The sequence below is a fragment of the Grampus griseus genome (assembly GCF_964374135.1).
Source record: "Grampus griseus genome assembly, chromosome: 3".
Classification (NCBI taxonomy): Eukaryota; Metazoa; Chordata; class Mammalia; order Artiodactyla; family Delphinidae; genus Grampus; species Grampus griseus.
The window spans coordinates 157,291,437-157,310,055 of NC_139019.1; positions in this window are offsets into that span (position 1 = coordinate 157,291,437).

Below are 18,619 nucleotides of genomic sequence, written 5' to 3' on the forward strand. Positions count from 1 at the left end.
GGACACAACACAGTCTATAACAACTAATAACATTCAATTTCCATGCTTGTATTAGTCTAGCCTCGTGTGAAAATTTGGCCTATGAGCTGCTGAATACACTCTGTCTGTATACAACAGTCAGGAAGGTTTAGAAGACTTGAAAGTTCAGAAAGTTCAAAGATTGAGGACACCAGTTGGTAAAACTTCAGGTCAGAAACTGCAGTTTTTAAAGGATGCTTTGTGTTGGGTTGGGAGACCACTGCTTGAGGAGAAGTTGTAGAGCGGTTGCCCATTATTTGATATTTGGAAGTATTGCAACAAATAAGTGTAGAGTCTGTGATCACTTGCTCAGACATATTTTTGGAGCCAGCAGATGGTCCACATTTTGTAGATATCAGAAGGGTGGGCTGATTCTGCATAACCTGTTCATCTTCTTCATGTCTTTAGCTGAAATATAGACTTTATGTTTAATATGGGACATTGCCTCATTCGTGTTTTGGGGACTGGCAGCTATGTAAATAGTTGGCTGATTTCTAGTAAAGTCTGGCTGTCAACAAAAGAGGAAGTGCTGCAGGTTCAAAGCCCAGAAAAATGTCATTTCAAAGAATTCTTTCTTTATTTTTCAATTTTCAATTTTTAATTTATTTTTTAATACAACAGGTCAAAGAATTATTTATTTTCAATTATTATTTTCAACTTGAAACTTCAAAAAGTTCAAGTTGAATTTCAATCTGTTTTTTGAAGGTTCTGTTGAAATATTCTGAATATTATATTGACTAATGCATAGATGATTGTGACCTACCAGATGAATGAACTCTTCATGGTTGTAGCCTAAATGGTGAGCTGATGGACACAGATGAGAATTCTGGTGGCCCTGCTGACCTGGCTGTTGGATTGTTGGGTTAAATGCAGGACAAAGGGTCTACACCTCAGGCTGGAAAGGTAGACAGACTTGTTGAGGGTGCAAGCAATTAAACTGAGACACCAACCAGAATGCAGCTGGTTCTATACAGTTGTGTTAATAAAATCAAATTTCCCTCCATACTCTTATCACAGATGGAAGGATACCATCTATGTGCAAATATGTTGGAGCACTATGGTCAGCTGGGATATTTGGGGCTGAAGTTACTATAATGGGATTGAATCTGGGAGTTTGTTGAGGAAGGCTAGATTCTTTAGCTGCCTGAGTAAAATCTAAGATATGGTACCAAATTTGAAACACCAGGTAGACTGGACATTCTAAAAACCTTAATGCCTTGGGGAACTTGAGCTGCTGCTGTCTGTGGTTCCTGCTAAAATCATTCACTATGGGACTGTCCACCTTGAAGTTGCCTATCAATGATGCTGCATATTCAAATCCTACTTCCTTTTTCCATTTCCTTCTTGTCCATGGTGGTCATCATTCTGAGACTACATGTCTAGGTTGAGAAAAGTCATGTGATTGTGTAGACCATACATTTCAAAGCCAACTGTGACATATGGGTCTCCTCTACAAACAGGCTAGTTACTTTCCCAAGGGGAAGCCTGGATATTGTTATCCATAACATGCTCTTGGCTACTATAGCCACAGATGCTTCAGAACATTTTGCTGTAGGACCTATAAGGACCCAAAGATCAACTTGGTGGCTTTCTGAACCATTTGGATATTGTCTGATTGGACCTACTTGCACAGTGGGTAATTCTAGGCCTCGATGGAAATAGTACTTATCTTTTCAGTCAGGCATTTTCCTCTTTACCAGTCACCTTGCTGGTACTGTGGTCAAGAATAATAGTTGGGCAAGGCTGGTCCTCCTGATGCCTCTTTCCCTCCCTCTGCTTCCACACCCCATCCCACCCTCTTTCATATATATATATATGTTAACATCTCATTTTACATCTCATTATTCCTATTGATTTTCTCTCATCTCATGAAGTTTTCCTGTTTCATAAGGTCTGTTTTCCCTGACTTCCTCAAGTCCTACCTTCCAATTCATCTTCTGACTGTGTATGAGTGTGTGAATGTGAGTGTGCATGAGTGCATGTGAGAGTGTGTATTGCCTCTGCTTTCTTATATCTCTATAGAGAGAAGTCTTTCCATGAAGTACCTGAGTTCCTTTGGGTTCTGTCTGGAATAAGATGGCACCTGCCCTTTTCGATTTTCTAGACTCTGATGAAAGGAGAGGGGAGATTTTAGATTTGTGTGTTTGCTTTGCCAGAAAAAAGGCCCATCTGTCACGGGTGTAGGAGTGTGTTTACTAAGAGAATTCAAGCTGGAGGTGGTCATTGGGTAGAGCTGAACAGCTGGAGCTGAACAGCTCTGTGTTTGTGACTCTCTCAGTGTAGAAGGAGACCTGGGCCACTTCTATAGTGGATGCAGCCTGGGTTCTACTTACAAAGTCAGGACCTTTAGGGAAAACCTTATTGTAAAAAGGTAATTGCAATCCCTTTCAGGAATTCAGGAAACTGATTTTATTTTGTATTTCTTTCAGAGAAATATCAATGTTTATTAAAGGAAGAAAAGGCTAAATTCAGGAAATGTGGCCCTATTTACATTTGAAAAGTTGAAATGTATCATCACATCATAGTACGTCTCCCACATGTTTCAAGAATTAAATAGGAAGCATCAAATAATAGAAAACTGGTGTTCTTAGATCAAGAATAACAGGAGCAGTCATTCACCAATATTACTGAGCACTAACCAGGCACTAGCATCAAAGATGCTGAGAATACAAAAGTGAACAAGGCAGGTGGAAATCCCATCCCATGGAGCTTGCAGAAAGGAAGCTATGTGACTTGTCTATGTAACAATTGAAGGCATTGTATGCACAGTAAAGGAAACCATCAATAAAACAGAAAGAAAACCCACAGAATGGGAGAAAATATTTGCAGATGAAGTGGCTGACAAGGGATTAATCTCCAAAATATAAAAACAGCTCACGCAGCTCAATATTAGAAAAACAAACAACCCAATCAAAAAATGGGCGGAAGATCTAAATAGACATTTCTTCAAAGAAGACATACAGATGGCCAAGAGGCACATGAAAAGATGCTCAACATCACTAATTATTAGAGAAATGCAAATCAAAACTACGATGAGGTATCATCTCACACTGGTTAAAATGGCCATTATCAAAAAATCTACAAACAATAAATGCTGGAGAGGGTGTGGAGAAAAGGGGACCCTCCTACACTTTTGGTGGGACTGTAAATTGGTACAGCCACTATGGAGAACAGTATGGAGGTTCCTTAAAAAACTAAAAATAGAACTGCCATAAGATCCAGCAATCCCACTCCTGGGCATATATTCAGAGAAAACCATAATTTGAAAGGACACATGCACCCCAATATTCATTGCAGCACTATTTACAATAGCCAGGACATGGAAGCAACCTAAATGTCCATCGATGGAGGAATGGATAAGGAAGATGTGGTACATATATAACATGGAATATTACTCAGCCATAAAAAAGAATGAAATAATGCCATTTGCATCCAATGGTTGGACCTAGATATTGTCATACTGAGTGAAGTAAGTCAGACAGAGAAAGACAAATATCATAAGATACTGTTTATATGTAAAATCTAAAAAAATGGTACAAAGGAACCTATTTACACAACAGAAATTGAGTCACAGATGTAGAAAACAAACTTATGGTTACCAAGGGGGAAAGGGGGGGTTAAATTGGGAGATTGGGATTGACATATACACACTACTGAATACAAAAGATAACTAATTAGAACCTACTGTATAGCACAGAGAGCTCTATTTGGTGCTCTGTAATAACCTGTATGGGAATGGAGTCTAGAAGAGTGTGGATATATGTATATGTATGGCTGATTCACTTTGCTGTACAGCAGAAACTAACACAACATTGTAAATCAGTTTTATTCCAATAAAAAAATTAATTAAAAAAAGAAACTTCTTTTGGACTTCTAGCCTTCAGAACTATAAGATAATAAATGTGTATTGTTTTAAACAAAAAAACAAACCAAAAATGGTATCGTGATGGGAAAATATTCTCCTAAATGTATTGTTAAACAATAGACTTTGAACCACATAACGTAAACATAATATGATAAAGATCAATATCTTTATGAATTTTATACATATATATGTTTTATGTAGACTGTCATAAACTTTTAGCAAAAATGTCAAGGTGTTAATATATAAATGATCAAAGAGCTTGAAGAAATGTGAAACCTCACAGAACTTGCTCACTGCCTTGACCTGCATATGACTTGCTGATATCTGGCTTTTAGTTTCTGAAGAGAATAGGCCATTGTTCAGAACCTACAGGTGAAGCCTCATATGCCTGGGTCATAAAAGGAGAGAGGTGAGAACAGCAGACAGGGAGGATAGTGGAGACGGGGCCTTCTGCAGACCACTGTTTCCAGGATGTCTCAGCTGGGTTTGGCTTTGCTTTCTGTGCTCTCTCAGCTCCTGCATCTGGCTTTAAGGGACCTGCACTCATGAGTGTCCCCATCCCAACCACTTTTCCCAGATGAGGAAGCCACAGGTTTAAAACCTGGATAGTGAATATGCCACTATCCCCTCCTGGGTCAGCTCTGGTCTTCCCAAGAGGTGGCCTGAGCCCAGTGCTACCTGTGGCTCATCCTGGCCTCCAGACATCCTTGGGCTTGTGGGCAGTAGACAGCAGTTCTCTCTAGGTGCCCTCCTGCTTCCTTCTTGGGGAGGGCTTTGTCAGGCCTCATGGGCCCCATGAAAGACCCACTGCTCCTCCTACCATGCTACTGAGTCCAAACTCATTCTGCTCACCGCATGACAGGTCAATAAATCAGGAGATGAGCTGTGTTGGGGCAAGGAATAATGAGTTTATTCAGAAAGCCAGCAGACTGAGAAGATGGCAGACCAATGTCCTAGAGAACCACCCCAGTTAGAATTCAGGCTTCTTTTATGCTAAAAAGGGGAAGGCAGAGGGTGGGGGAGTTGGCTGTTGCAAACTTCTTGGTGCAGGAATCCTTTGTTCTTGAAGCTGTCCACATAGGTTTTGTCACAATGTTCTTGTAAACCTTTAACAAGACAAATGTTATTCTCTGTTCTGCAACTTTTTATCTCTATATGAATGGAAAAATGTTATACTCTTAAAGGTCAAAGCCTTAAGACTAAGCTATCCTGTATATTTTAGGCTATAGGCAACATTCTTTTTTTTTTCTTTTAATTAACTAATTTATTTTTGGCTGTGTTGGGTCTTTGTTGTTACGGTGAGGGGGGGCTATTATGTATTGTAGTGTGAGGGCCTCTTATTGTGGTGGCTTCTCCGTTACAGAGCATAGGCTCTAGGTGTGCAAGCTTCAGTAGTTGTGGCATGTGGGCTCAGTAGTTGTGGCTCATGGGCTCTAGAGCGCAGGCTCAGTAGTTGTGGCACACAGGCTTAGTTGTTCTGCAGCATGTGGGATCTTCCTGGACCAGGGCTTGAACCCATGTCTCCTGCACTGGCAGGCAGATTCTTAACCACTGCACCACCAGGGAAGTCCTAGGCAACATTCTTAACTCAAAGCAAAAGCAATAGAATACAAAGTTTAAAGTAAAAGAAACAGATCTAATATGGAGTGAGAGTTGTTCTTTCCTGTTACAACCAGGCTTAGCTATTCTTGGGCAGTGCCCGGGCTGGGTGAGCATCCTCTTTATGGTGTCCCTCATCTCCAGGGAACCTCCTCACCTGCTTCCCTCTCCTTCTTCCCTCTCACCCTCCCTCTTTGAAGATAAGGTCTGTGCCTATTCATGTTGCTTAGCATTTCAGACACAAAATAGTTGCTTAATAAATGATAACATTAGCTGCTCGGTGAAACAGGCACCGTTTGCTCTAAGTACAGTATATATGTTAATTCATGTAAGCTTCACAACCACCCCATGAGATCACTCCCATATTATCTTTATTTTATAATTGAGGAAACTGAGGCACAGAGAGGTTGAGTCACTAGACTAGGGTCACACAGCAGAACCAGGATGTAAACCCAGATTGTCTGACTCTGAGGTCCTTAGACCAGGAAGTAGGATGGTCTCTGATCTTCCTTAACACTGTGGACTCGGGGAGTGGTGAGGGATAAGCAAGATTCACACCTGGGCCTCCCACTCTCGTTCCACTCCGCACTGGCCTCATGGCCAGCAGATAGAGACAGGGCTTCTAAGGGCAAATCTCTTGGTACCGAAAGCAACAAAAGTGACAAAGTACCCTGGATGACTCTAGAAAGTATAAAGTCAAACAGGTCCCAGGTGGCAGCCCTGGAACTCCATCCATCTATCCCCTCCTGCTTGGTTGGGTTCTCCGCCATGTTGAAACTCTGATCTTTTGGCAGGTTCCAGCTGCCTCACACAGATGGCCTCCTCTCTGGGATCTTAACATGTTCACTTCAGCATTTTCCTCATCAAAGGATCAGATGATACCTCGGATATCCCCCGAGATTGGAGAAAGAGAAGAAGCCAGAAAATAAAGAATGAGAGCAAGGGCAGTAATGGGAAGAAGGGCAGGCTGGTGAGGAGGCATCTGAGGGCTGAGACTGTGTTTACATCTCACTTGACTATGACGATGGCTTCTCATGCATGGGGTGATGGTCAAACCCGGGTGCCATTTGCCCTGAGGCTCAAGCTCTGGGGGCAGTGGCCATTTGTCTTGCATCACTGTGACCACACCACCCCCGTGCTGCCTGACTGCACACGGTGGTCAGCAAGGGGCTTAGGGCTGGGTCCAGGGGTAATTCTTCACAGAGGGTCACACACTGGAGCAAAGACACCACACAGCAAGACAATGCCAAGAAAGAACAAGGTGAGTTGACACCCAGTGTCCCAAGCCTCTGGTCACACCGAGCATCCTTGAGCAATGCAGAGCTAGAAACCAGGAAGGTGGACAGGATGTTCGATTCCTGCTGAAGTTGTCCCTCCCCCCAGAACAACGCCCACTCTCTCTGCCTGCACCTTGTGTTGTCAGAAGCCCCATTCCTCTGTAGCTTCTGTCTCCACCTGCCCTGGGCATTTCTGTCTCAAATCTTGAAGGCTTAACCAGGGTCTGGGTGCTAGCCCCTCACTGAACCGAAAGGGTAGAATCCAGCCCAAGTGAAAATAGAGGGTCAACTCCTCTTGGTCAGTCACTGACTGGGCTGGTCCCCATGCTCTGTTCCTCCCTCCACCTCTCCTCCAGCCCTTCTTCAGGGTCTAGTTTTTATTTGGAATGGGACATAGTCATTGTCCCTGTTCCCTTCCTTAGTGCTCAGCCTTGTGGGGAATCCAGGCTTCCACTACAAACTCTGAACGAGCATCAGCACTTCACCACCCAGCCCTTGTCGGTCTCAGCTCCGACAAGTCAGGTGCCTCTTGGGATGGACCACAGTACTCCCCCTGTCCCTCTGACTCAGACCACTGAGGACTCGTGGCTCAGGTGCCCAGTTCCTCTGACCAGAAGAAATCTCTCAAGATAGGAAAGACTTTATCCCAGGAAGGGGTTTCTTGGGGTTCACTGTAGGCCAGGACCTCCCCTCCAGCCTGAGGCTCCCACAGCATGTCTGGATAAAGGGGTTGCCACCTTCCCTTCACTGGCTTTGTAAGAGAGGCCGCCCTGTAGCCATGCAACCAACTGGTCTGGTTTGGAGACTTTGACCCCTGGAACAGTCCAGGGACCTAGTCAGGAAGCAAATGCTCCATAAGAAATGCTGACTGATCTGTGAGAGTAAAGAGAACAAACAAGGAGATACTAGTTGATGACGATATCAACAGCTGTTCTCAGTACAGTGGGCTCATGTCACCCTCACACCAAACTAACCTAAGAAGTGGGGTTCGGTCTTATCTCCACTTTCCAGAGGGGGAAACTGAGGGCCAAAAAGGTGGGTGAGTGGCTCCCACGTGTGTATGCTTAGCCCAGCACATGGCAGGGAGAAAAGGGAGTGGGTCCCTGTCAGAACTGTGCCCAGGAGCTGAGCTGATAGGAGGGGGATAATTTCTCATGACATGGTTTTTATCTGGGACACGGTACAAAACATCATTTCTGGTAACAAGAATGAGCACAGCTGACTTGAGAGAGTGGGCTCTCTCTCTCAGGACAGTGGCTCTCTCTCTCAAGTCAAGTGGCGGGATGATTCTGAAACCAAGGGTGAGTGGGGGCCACAACTCAAAGATAGTGAACACCTGGACACTCCCATGCTTTAGGAGTTCCCCCCAGGAATGGTGTGCCCTATGGCACCCTCCCACAGTAACCACAGCCCTGAAGGGTTTGCTGAGGACCCACCCTGAGAAGCAGGACATTGGCACAGAGTCAGGTGGTCCCAGGCCTTGCTCTGTCCTCCTGGAGTTGAGAGATGGGGCCAAGGTTCTCCATCAGTGATGACAAAACTGGCTCATTTCACCCAACCATCTCTGCTTTCCTGAGCCTGGCCTGTGCTTCAAGTTCCAGGCCACACTGTGAGCCAGGCCGAGTGGGTGGCCAGCATCATTGAATGACAGCAGTAGTTGGATTTAACTGGTGAACTTCTAATCCCAGACCACACTATAAGTTTGGTCTCCCAGCCTCACACTTTCTCTGCCAGAAATTATCCTTGTCTCCAGCACCTCAGTTGGTCAGGAATTCATAAGCAAGTAGCATGAGGAGAAAGGGAAAAGTTTGATGGGCAGAGGAAATAAGAGAATCATAAAATGTACAGCTTTGAGCTACACCTTCTTCTTGGGCGTTAGGGCAGAGCTCTGCTTTGGGAGGCAGACGGTGCGTTTACTGTTTCCAGAAGCGAGGTGGCAACCGTCTGTGACAGGGGGCCCAGGCAGCCTGGTGGAACCACGGACCCCTTCTCATGAAAACAATTAAACCACATAGGATTTTTTTTTAACATCTTTATTGGAGTAGAATTGCTTTGCAGTGGTGTGTTAGTTTCTGCTTTATAACAAAGTGAATCAGCTATACATATACATACATCCCCATATCTCCTCCCTCTTGCGTCTGCCTCCCACCCTCCCTATCCCACCCCTCTAGGTGGTCACAAAGCACGGAGCTGATCTCCCTGTGCTATGCGGCTGTTTCCCACTAGCTATCTATTTTACATTTGGTAGTATATATAAGTCCATGCCACTCTCTCACTTCGTCCCAACTTCCCCTTCCCCTTCCCCATGTCCTCAAGTCCATTCTCTACATCTGCGTCTTTATTCCCGTCCTGCCCCTAGGTTCTTCAGAACCTTTTTTATTTTTATTTTTTAGATTCCATATATAACCACATAGGATTATAATTACAGTTGACCCTTGAACAACATAGGGGTTAGGGTGCTGCCTCTCCGTGCAAAACTTTGCCTACAATTTATAGTTGGTCATCTCTATATGCGATTCTTCCCTGTCCTTAGTTCTTCCGTCTCCACTCTTCCATATCCATGGATTCAATCAACTGCTGATCATGTAGCAAGTACTACTGAAAAAAATCCTCATATAGGTGGACCTGTGCAGTTCAAACCCCTGCTGTTCAAGGGTCAGCTGTACAATGAAATACAGTTATATAACTCTACTAATGTATGGAATAGTAGGCAATATGCTTCTTTATTAATGTATCAGACACCAGGCTCCAGCAGGGGACTGATAAGGACATAATCTGGAAGTAGTCGATGAAGGCAAAGAATACTCTATGTCTGCAGATGTCATGTGATAGGAAAACCTCAGAAATTTCTAAGGGTGGGTGGTTTTGCTGTGGTTTGTGGACTCCATTTATGGAAGGAAAGGCTAAATTTCAGTTAGAGGATAGTGAAAAAAGAGGCAATCCTTCTTCCTATCCAAGCATGGGACGACCCTGTGTTGCACCTCACAGCTCCAGGGTCCAAGACTTTGGGGGTTTCTGGGCATCTGGTCAACCAGAATGAGGTTAGAGGTCGTTCTTAAACAGGTTTCGTATATATATTTTTGTCTCTAAGACTATTTAGGTCAGCTTATGATAATTATGGAAGTTGAGACTTGGAATTCAGAGTGTGAAATAGGTTTTGTCATTTCCTGAAAACCTGCCTTCAGGAAGGAAAAGGTAGAGGGGCCCCAACTACTCCTTGGTCCTTACACTGTGATGTTTCAGACTTTTTCTCGGACCCCTGGGAGGACGAGTCTGAAGGTAAGTGGGGCTTGTGATTTCCACAAGACATGGAAGCTGAATTTCCTTCCTAAGTTGGCAAAATTCAAATGGGCTTTTGGAAAGGAGCATTGATGACACAAGGTTAGAAAGAATATCCGGATTCGTCTAGCAAATCTTGGCTCTGTCATTTTGTTAGAGAACCTATGTGTCTTGAGAGATGGTGAGTAACAGATGCAGCGGGAACTGGCTCTTTGGGGGAAGGTGACTTTGGAATTGAGAAATCGGGGTCCTTGGCTAAGGGGCTATATGTCTCAGAGTACGACAGGCTCAGACCTTAGAGTGGTTACTTCTTCTTGGCTAAATAATCCTATTTCAGCTATGGAGGGAGCTCCAGCACCTTCCATATCCATCCAAGAAAGAAATCCCTCATGTGAATTCTTCTTAAGGAAGGAAGGTCCTTCTCCTGTGGGCCTCTTGATGACAGAGATAGCATCCTTTTCACCTTTACATCCCCCAAAAGAGGCATATCTGGCATAAAGTGAGGGCTTGACAAATTCTCACTCGTGAAACAAATGAATGAACACATGAGCACCCTGTATAGTGCTTGGGTTGTCTGACAAGAGACCTGGACCCCATAGCCCTGACCCTTCTGCTCTCACTTGGGCCTTCTGCAGTGCCACCATGCCTCTATCTTCAACCCCGAAGAGCCTCCTCACCACCTGTGTCCTCACCACCTTGGTTTTCAGCTCTGTAGGTAAGAATAAACAAATGGCCCCTTTCTCTCATAGACTGTAAGGGTAAGGTGGCAATACAAGAGAGGAATGCCCGCTTAGGAGAGACCAGGTTCAGCTCCAAGTGCAGTGATGAACACTTCAGAGATGGAGACCCTCATTAGCATCCCAGGCCATGGGCAGCTGAGAGGGCCTGAGCCTGTGCAGAGGGTGGTGGCTCAGTAGGAGTGGGGTCTTTTGTGGCCCTGGGGAAGAGCTGTGGACTGAGTGAAGGAAGGCAGGCATCCAGCCCCACAGGGAACAGGTTTCATGGCACGTTGACTCTCAGGAATGTTTGGCTATTGGAAACATCAATTATGATTCTTGACAGTTTTCATTCCTGAATTACTTTCTGAACAACTTAAATTTCTTTTTCGTAGAGGGTTACCAATGTGTAAACTGCTCTATTTATACATGTAGTACCAACCCACAGACAACTTGTGAAACGTCTCAAAGCTGCTTCAGCTACAAGCAAGAATTGCGGACATCAGGTATGCTGTGCCAGGCCCCTGCCCGTGCTGCTAGGCATGTGGGACAGACAAGGAAGGTGTTTAGAGTGAGGGAGGTTGCTGTGTTCCCCAGCTTGACGGAGCTTCTCACTTCCCTGTGTAACAGAGTTCAAACATACTGCTCACCACATGACAGACTGATAAATCGGGAGACTAGGTGTTGGGCAAGGAATGATGATTTTATTTGGAAAGCCAGCAGAAGATGGGGACTAGTGTTCCCCCAAACCATCTTACCCAAGTTAGAATTCAGGCTTCTTTTATACTAAAAGGGGAGGGGGTGTAGCTGGTAGTTGCAAACTTCTTGGTGCCGGCCAGATTCTGGAGTGGATATGATGATCCTTTGTTCCTGCAGCTGTCCATGTAGGTCTCGTGACATGCTCCTGTAAACCTCCAACAAGACAAATGTTATTTTCTGTTCTGCAACTTTTTATCTCTAGGTGAATGGAAAAGTGTTTATACCTTTAAAGGTCAAGACTGGGAGGCCCTCAGAATGGGCTATCATATATATTTCAGGCTATAGGCGACATTCTTTTACAAAAGGTGCAGAGCCAGCATGACTGAACGCAGGAAACAGAGCACAAAGGTTAGAGCTAAAGGAATAGATCCAATATGGAGTCAGGCTTTGTTTTTCTTTGCTACTCCTGTGAATCTTCTATTTTACCTTGCTTCCTTATGCCATGCCCTACCAGGATGGGGCTGGAAGTGTGGGGTGGGTGTGAGGTGGCAGGGAGGGAGGCTCCAGGAAAAAGGGTAGACCATCCCGGTTCATCATGAACCTCACTGGGATATGACACTCCCATTCTAACAAATGCTAATGTTACCCCATGCAAGTTCATGTGCCTGACACACAGTGAAGTCACAAAAACTGAAATGTCAGAGTTTGGAGCAGAGGAAAGTTTATTGCAGGGCTATGCAAGAGGGATGGTGGCTTGTGCTCAAAACACTTTGAACTCTAAGAAGGTTTCAGCAAAATATTTTTAAAGGCCCAGTGAGGGAGGGGTATCCGTGAGGTATGTGATCAGCTCATGCACAGTTCTCCGATTGGTTGATGTGGAGGCAACAGGGTGGTTAATGTTATCAATCTTTTGGTGCCAGAAGGTCTGGGTGCTATGTGCTCATGATCATCAAGTAATTAATTTCTTCCACTTGGTAATGTTTTTTTAGCATCTGAAAAACTCAGGAAATATGTATGAGATACTATTATCTGGGCACTTCCAAGAGGAGCTCCAGCAGAGGTTATGGGGGAGGGATTTGTCCCAGGAAGGCTCCACAGGGTCCTGTTCGGTTACACTAACAAATCATCCCTCCATGTTTCGTTCCATGGACCAATGCAGAAAGACCCTTGAAGAAGTGAAAAGACTAAAAACAAAGTGATTGGAGGCACGGAATTCTTTAATACTTGCTGCCCATTTGGGCATCACTCTCTCTATGGTTCAGAGGGAAAATTCCCTCTGTGACTGGTTCTTTGCAGGGCAACTCTTACAATTTTTTGAGGAGAAAGGCTGTTCTTCAAGTTCGTGTGTCCCACTGGTCTTGTCAGCATCACTGGGGGATAATCAAACATTTGGGTACAAGCGCCAGTGCTGCCAAGATGAGCTGTGTAACCGAGGGGAATTACAAGGTGAGTGCCAACACATCTCCACTCTCTCTCCCTTCCCAACCCTGTTCCCAACTCATTGCCTTAAGTCTCTGCCTTCCAAATACCTTCCTGTGACATGTCTCTCTGCTTCTGAGCTGCTCAGTGATTTTGCTCACTGATTGCCTTTCCTCCCTGTGAAGGGATGGATACAAGCCCTTCTCCTGCACAGGAGACTGAATGACAGTTAGGTGGCTGGAACTGGTCTTGGGGATTTACTCTAAGTGTGATTAGAGGTTAAATTATTTACTTTCCCATTCCAGCTGAAAAGTTGTCTTTCCTCACCTGTTTAATTCCTCACTCCCTTAACAGTACTTTTTAGACCATAGCTTATCTTCTCTCCATTATCTGAGCACTTTTCTCCAGCCAAGGCAGAGAAGAACAGATAACACCAAATTACTAGAAGATCCTTTTGGCTACATCTTCCCACTTAATACCTACCTCCCCTGCACCCTCCATGCCATCTTAGTTGTAAATAATTTTGATTTTGCGGGGGAGGAATCCTTGAATAACCATGACTCAAGGAGAGGGGCTAATGTTTTCAGCTCTTTTTAAAACTTATTCTTTAAGATGAAAATTTTCTCTTTATTCAGTGCCTCAGAAATCCCCAAACCCCAATGGCATTAAATGTCCTGCATGCTACAATGAGGATGACATTTCCTGTGAACCAGTTTTACTCACCTGTACTGGTGCAGAGACAAAATGTCTCACCGTTATTGGCCAAGGTATGGATATTTTGCCAGGTGTTTTGGTGTTCATCTTCTTAAATTTTATATTGTATTAAATATCTATTGCCGTGTAACAAATTACTCCAAAACTTGGCAGCCTAAAACAAAACAATCGTTCGAAAAAGGAAAAGAAGCAGGAAAAGGAGGGGGATGCAGAGGAGGAAGAGAAGGAGGAAAAGGAGGAAGAAGGGGAGAGAGGGTGGGCAAAAGTGCAGTTTTTAAGTAATCTAATCTCAGAAGTGACATTATCATCACTTCTGCTGTATCTTGCTGGTTTCACAGACTAACCCTGATACAGCAATGGAGGAAACTACACAAGGGCGTGAATACCAGGAAATGGAAAACATTGGGGGCCATCCTAGAGGCTAAATACCATAGACAGCAAGGACTGGTACAGGGGCAAGTGCTGGTTATCCCTTCAGGGTTTGGAGGAAGCCATCTGTCAGGAGAGGAGAGGATAACACAACTGTTTCCCATAGTAGAGTCTGAGACTTGGGAATATGTCATATCATGACCTCCTGGAATTGGGCCTTGACTCTTTGGCAATGAAGAGGGTGACACTTCAGTTCTGGCTTTTCACCATCACTACCATTATGGCTATTACCAAACAACCATAATCAAACACTTAATTTTTACATGGTGTCATTCTGAAATCTGTAAAAGGATTTGTAATTTTCCTGAGTAGGATAAAAATATATATTTGTGATAAAGAGCAAATGTACCATTCAGATAAGAATTGGGAGAATAACCATAGTATTGGACTGTACAGCTAGAAGGGGCAGCATCAGGTCTTTTCTGAACAACTTATAAAAGGTTTCATGAAATTAGTGGTATTTTAGGAGATGATTAAATGATGGGAGAGAGAATGTGGTGGGAATGGAGGCAAGTTATGCCTTTTCTTTTTTTGAGAAGATTTTGAAGGAGGACCTAGGGCTATCAGATGAATTGGAGATGAGTGAGGAAAATGGGATATCACAAAGGACACAAGGGAGGGCTGGGGCTGTGACAATGGGGCAGTCTGTCTACTCCAACTTGCCATGGAAAGCATAGACATGAAATGAGGTTCCACAGTGCTACCATCCCATTAAATTCATAGCCCTGGGGAGAAGGAATCTGATCCCAAGGGGAATCTGTATTTCTTCCCTCTTGTTTACTCAAGGAGGCAAAGGTAAGGAAGAAAACAGGCACCACAGGGACATTTTAGTTGAATACATGAGTTCTGACCTCAGCCTTCTTCCCTAGATCAACCATCTCTCCCCTAGTCAGGACACAGGGGCTCCAGTCTTAGCCGTGTGTCTGAGACTGCAGGGGTCCTTCGGGGTCCTTCCTAAACTGGGAAGATGTTGGGGTCAGAGGGAAACAAGTCTTGGTCCCTGAACAGAGCTAGAGCTGTGGTTGTTGCTTCTCTCACAGAGGACAGAAACCACAGATTCCGGGGCACTCTGAGCACCCTTTTCTTCCTCAAGGAAGGCAGATAGAATAGGATGTAGGTGAGGAGGTGAGAAAGATGAGAGAAGACTAATTCTTGGATCTTTCTCTTGGCAGCTGGTCCTTTTCTTGCAGTTTTTGCCATGGGTTGTGCTACAGAAACTGCCTGCAACTTGAAGAATACAAGTTTATTGAATAACATAAAACTCCATACATATTGTGTAGAAAGCAATGGGACACCCCAGGTGACGTCCATCACCTCATCAATCCTGACTGGTCTCTTTCTACTCAAAGTTTTGCTTTGATTTTTCAGGCCTTACCAAGCCATTTTCCTACAAATCTGAAAAAGTTGGAGTCCTTGGACGGCTCCCCTCCCCAACATTCCCCAGACATTGCAGAATTAAAGGGCTGATACTTAAGTGTGTGGGTAATTACTTGTACTTCAGGGGAAAAAAATCCTATTCATTCTTCTAAGGGGTTCTTTCTTCACCCAAAGTAGCACATGTCAGAGGAGGTATGAGATATCAGATAACATCTATAAGAATCACTGTGATCTGACCTATGTCACTCAGTCCAAACCTTCACACACACCCGGAACACACCTCTTTCCTGACAGTCTCAATTTTTACTCCTAATCCTTAACTCCCCATTGCCCCCCAACCAATGCTTTTTTTTTAAATTATTTTTTTATTTTATTTATTTATTTTTGGCTGTGTTGGGGCTTTGTTGCTGCACGCGGGCTTTCTCTAGTTGCGGTGCACGGGCTTCTCACCGCGGTGGCTTCTCGTTGCAGAGCACGGGCTCTAGGCACATGGGCTTCAGTAGCTGTGGCTCATGGGCTCTAGAGCGCAGGCTCAGTGGTTGTGGCGCACGGGCTTCGCTGCTCCGCGGAACATGGGATCTTCCTGGACCAGGGCTCGAACCCGTGTCCCCTGCATTGGCAGGCGGATTCTTTTTGTTTTTTCAATGTGTTTTTTTTTAAATTATTTTTTAACATCTTTATTGGAGTATAATTGCTTTACAATGGTGTGTTAGTTTCTGCTTTATAACAAAGTGAATCAGTTATACATATACATATGTCCCCATATCTCTTCCCTCTTGTGTCTCCCTCCCTCCCACCCTCCCTATTCCACCCCTCTAGGTGGTCACAAAGCACCGAGCTGATCTCCCTGTGCTATGCGGCTGCTTCCCAGTAGCTATCTGTTTTACGTTTGGTAGTGTATATACGTCCATGCCACTCTCTCACTTTGTCTCAGCTTACACTTCCCCCTCCCTGTATCCTCAAGTCCATTCTCTAATAGGTCTGTGTCTTTATTCCAGTCTTGCCCCTAGCTTCTTCATGGCCATTTATTTATTTATTTTTTTAGATTCCATATATATGTATTAGCATACGGTATTTGTTTTTCTCTTTCTGACTTACTTCACTCTGTATGACAGACTCTAGATCTATCCACCTACTACAAATAACCCAATTTCGTTTCTTTTTATGGCTGAGTAATATTCCACTGTATATATGTGCCACATCTTCTTTATCCATTCATCTGTCGATGGACACCTCTCTTCGCACACCCGAAACAATGGTCTCTTGCCTCTTAGGCAGGTCCAGACTTTTTCCCGGACTCCCTCCCAGCTAGCTGTGGCACACTAGCCCCCTTCAGGCTGAGTTCATGCTGCCAACCCCAGTCCTCTCCCTGGGACCTGACCTCCGAATTTGGAGCCTCAGCTCCCAGCCCCCACCCATCCCAGTGAGCAGACAAGCCTCTCGAGCTGGCGAGTGCTGGTCGGCACCGTTCCTCTGTGCAGGAATCTCTCCGCTTTGCCCTCTGCAACCCTGTTGCTGTGCTCTCCTCTGTGGCTCTGAAGCTTCCCTCCCATCACCCCTCCCGCCCCCCGTCTCCACCAGTGAACGGGCTTCCTAGTGTGTGGAAACTTTTCCTCCTTCACAGCTCCCTCCCACTGGTGCAGGTCCCGTCCCTATCCTTTTGTCTCTGTTTATTCTTTTTTCTTTTACCCTACCCAGGTACGTGGGGGGGGGGGGCGTTTCTTGCCTTTTGGGAGGTCTGAGGTCTTCTGCCAGCGTTCTGTAGGTGTTCTGTAGGAGTTGTTCCACAAGTAGATGTATTTCTGTTGTATTTGTGGGGAGGTAGGTGATCTCCGCGTCTTACTCTTCCGCCATCTTGAAGGTCTCTCCAAAAATGAGGTATCTGTTTCAGTTCTAAGTTGTTTCCCCCATACTGCAAATGGAGACTATGTATACAGAGAAAAAGTATACAAATATACAAGAAAAGACACAAAATCCAAAAGAGAAGAGAGGATGCACATGAACGTGCACACACACAAACAGCTAGAGAGACACCCAGGCAAGTCTGTAGGTAAAAGAGGCACCTATGCAAATACAGAGGGGAAAAAATGCAAATAGAAACAGAAGGGAAAAGTGGGGGTAAACTTCTATTAAGGAAGGTCTCCATCTTGTGGCAGTGCTTGGTGTTACTACCAATTAAGCTGTTTCGTTTCCGTTTCCAACCATCCATCCTTGCATGCATTCGTCCACCAATCCAACTGATATTTTTCAGCACATGCTATGTGGCAAGCATGTTCTAGAGCTTCAGGATAGGGTAGGGAACAAAATTCCCCGCCTTCACGAAGGTTATGTCCCACTTGGAGCTTACGTGGGTGGCAATTTGACAGATATAAAGTGTGGTATGTTAGGTCAGAAAAAAATCACAAAGTAGGGATGAGATTATGAACAACTGGTGGGGGAGGGAGTAAGCATTGTCAGTAGGGTGACCAAGGAAGGCTTCACTGAGGTTACTTTTGAGTAAAGGTCCAGATTATATAGACGTTGGCTTTTGCTCCGAGTGAGGCGGGGTAATGCTGGAGGAGTTTGAACTCAGGAGGGATGTTATATGACATCATCACTCTGACTGCAGAGTAGAGCAGGCTCTAGGGAACCCAGACCAGTTAAAGCTACTGTAATTCTACAGGTGAGAGATGAGGCAGGCTTGCATCAGGAAGGTGGCAGTGGGGATGGTAAAAATGGTAGGATTCTAGATATATTCTGAAAATGAATTCAACAGATTATCTAATGGGCTGGATATGGGGTAGAGGAAAAGGGACGGTAAAGGAAGATAGAATTTCTTCATATTAATTCCGTGCATTAAGTGAAATTAAGCTAAATTTTTTCATTTTTATTCCAAAACTTTTAGGTTGGCTTTAATTGTATATAAAACAACAAAATCTCAAGAGTTAAAAGTTAAGTTTGTATGGGAAATGTAGTTATAGTACAACTGAAAGTTGAGGAATATTTACTCAAAGTGACATCTTTGGTTTTTGGTTTTAAAATAGTTATCCTGAAGTTCTTCTTTCTTCAAATAATTAGCTGACATTAGTATCACTCAGATTACTAAAAGCAAGTTAGAAGAAGGGTTTCCAGGACACACTGCTGTTCACTCCTCTGCTAATTTATAATTGCTCAGCCTGAATGACTCATGTGAGCACAGTGGCGAGCTCCCGCCTGAGCACCAGGACATTCATGGCTAGCTCTGCTCT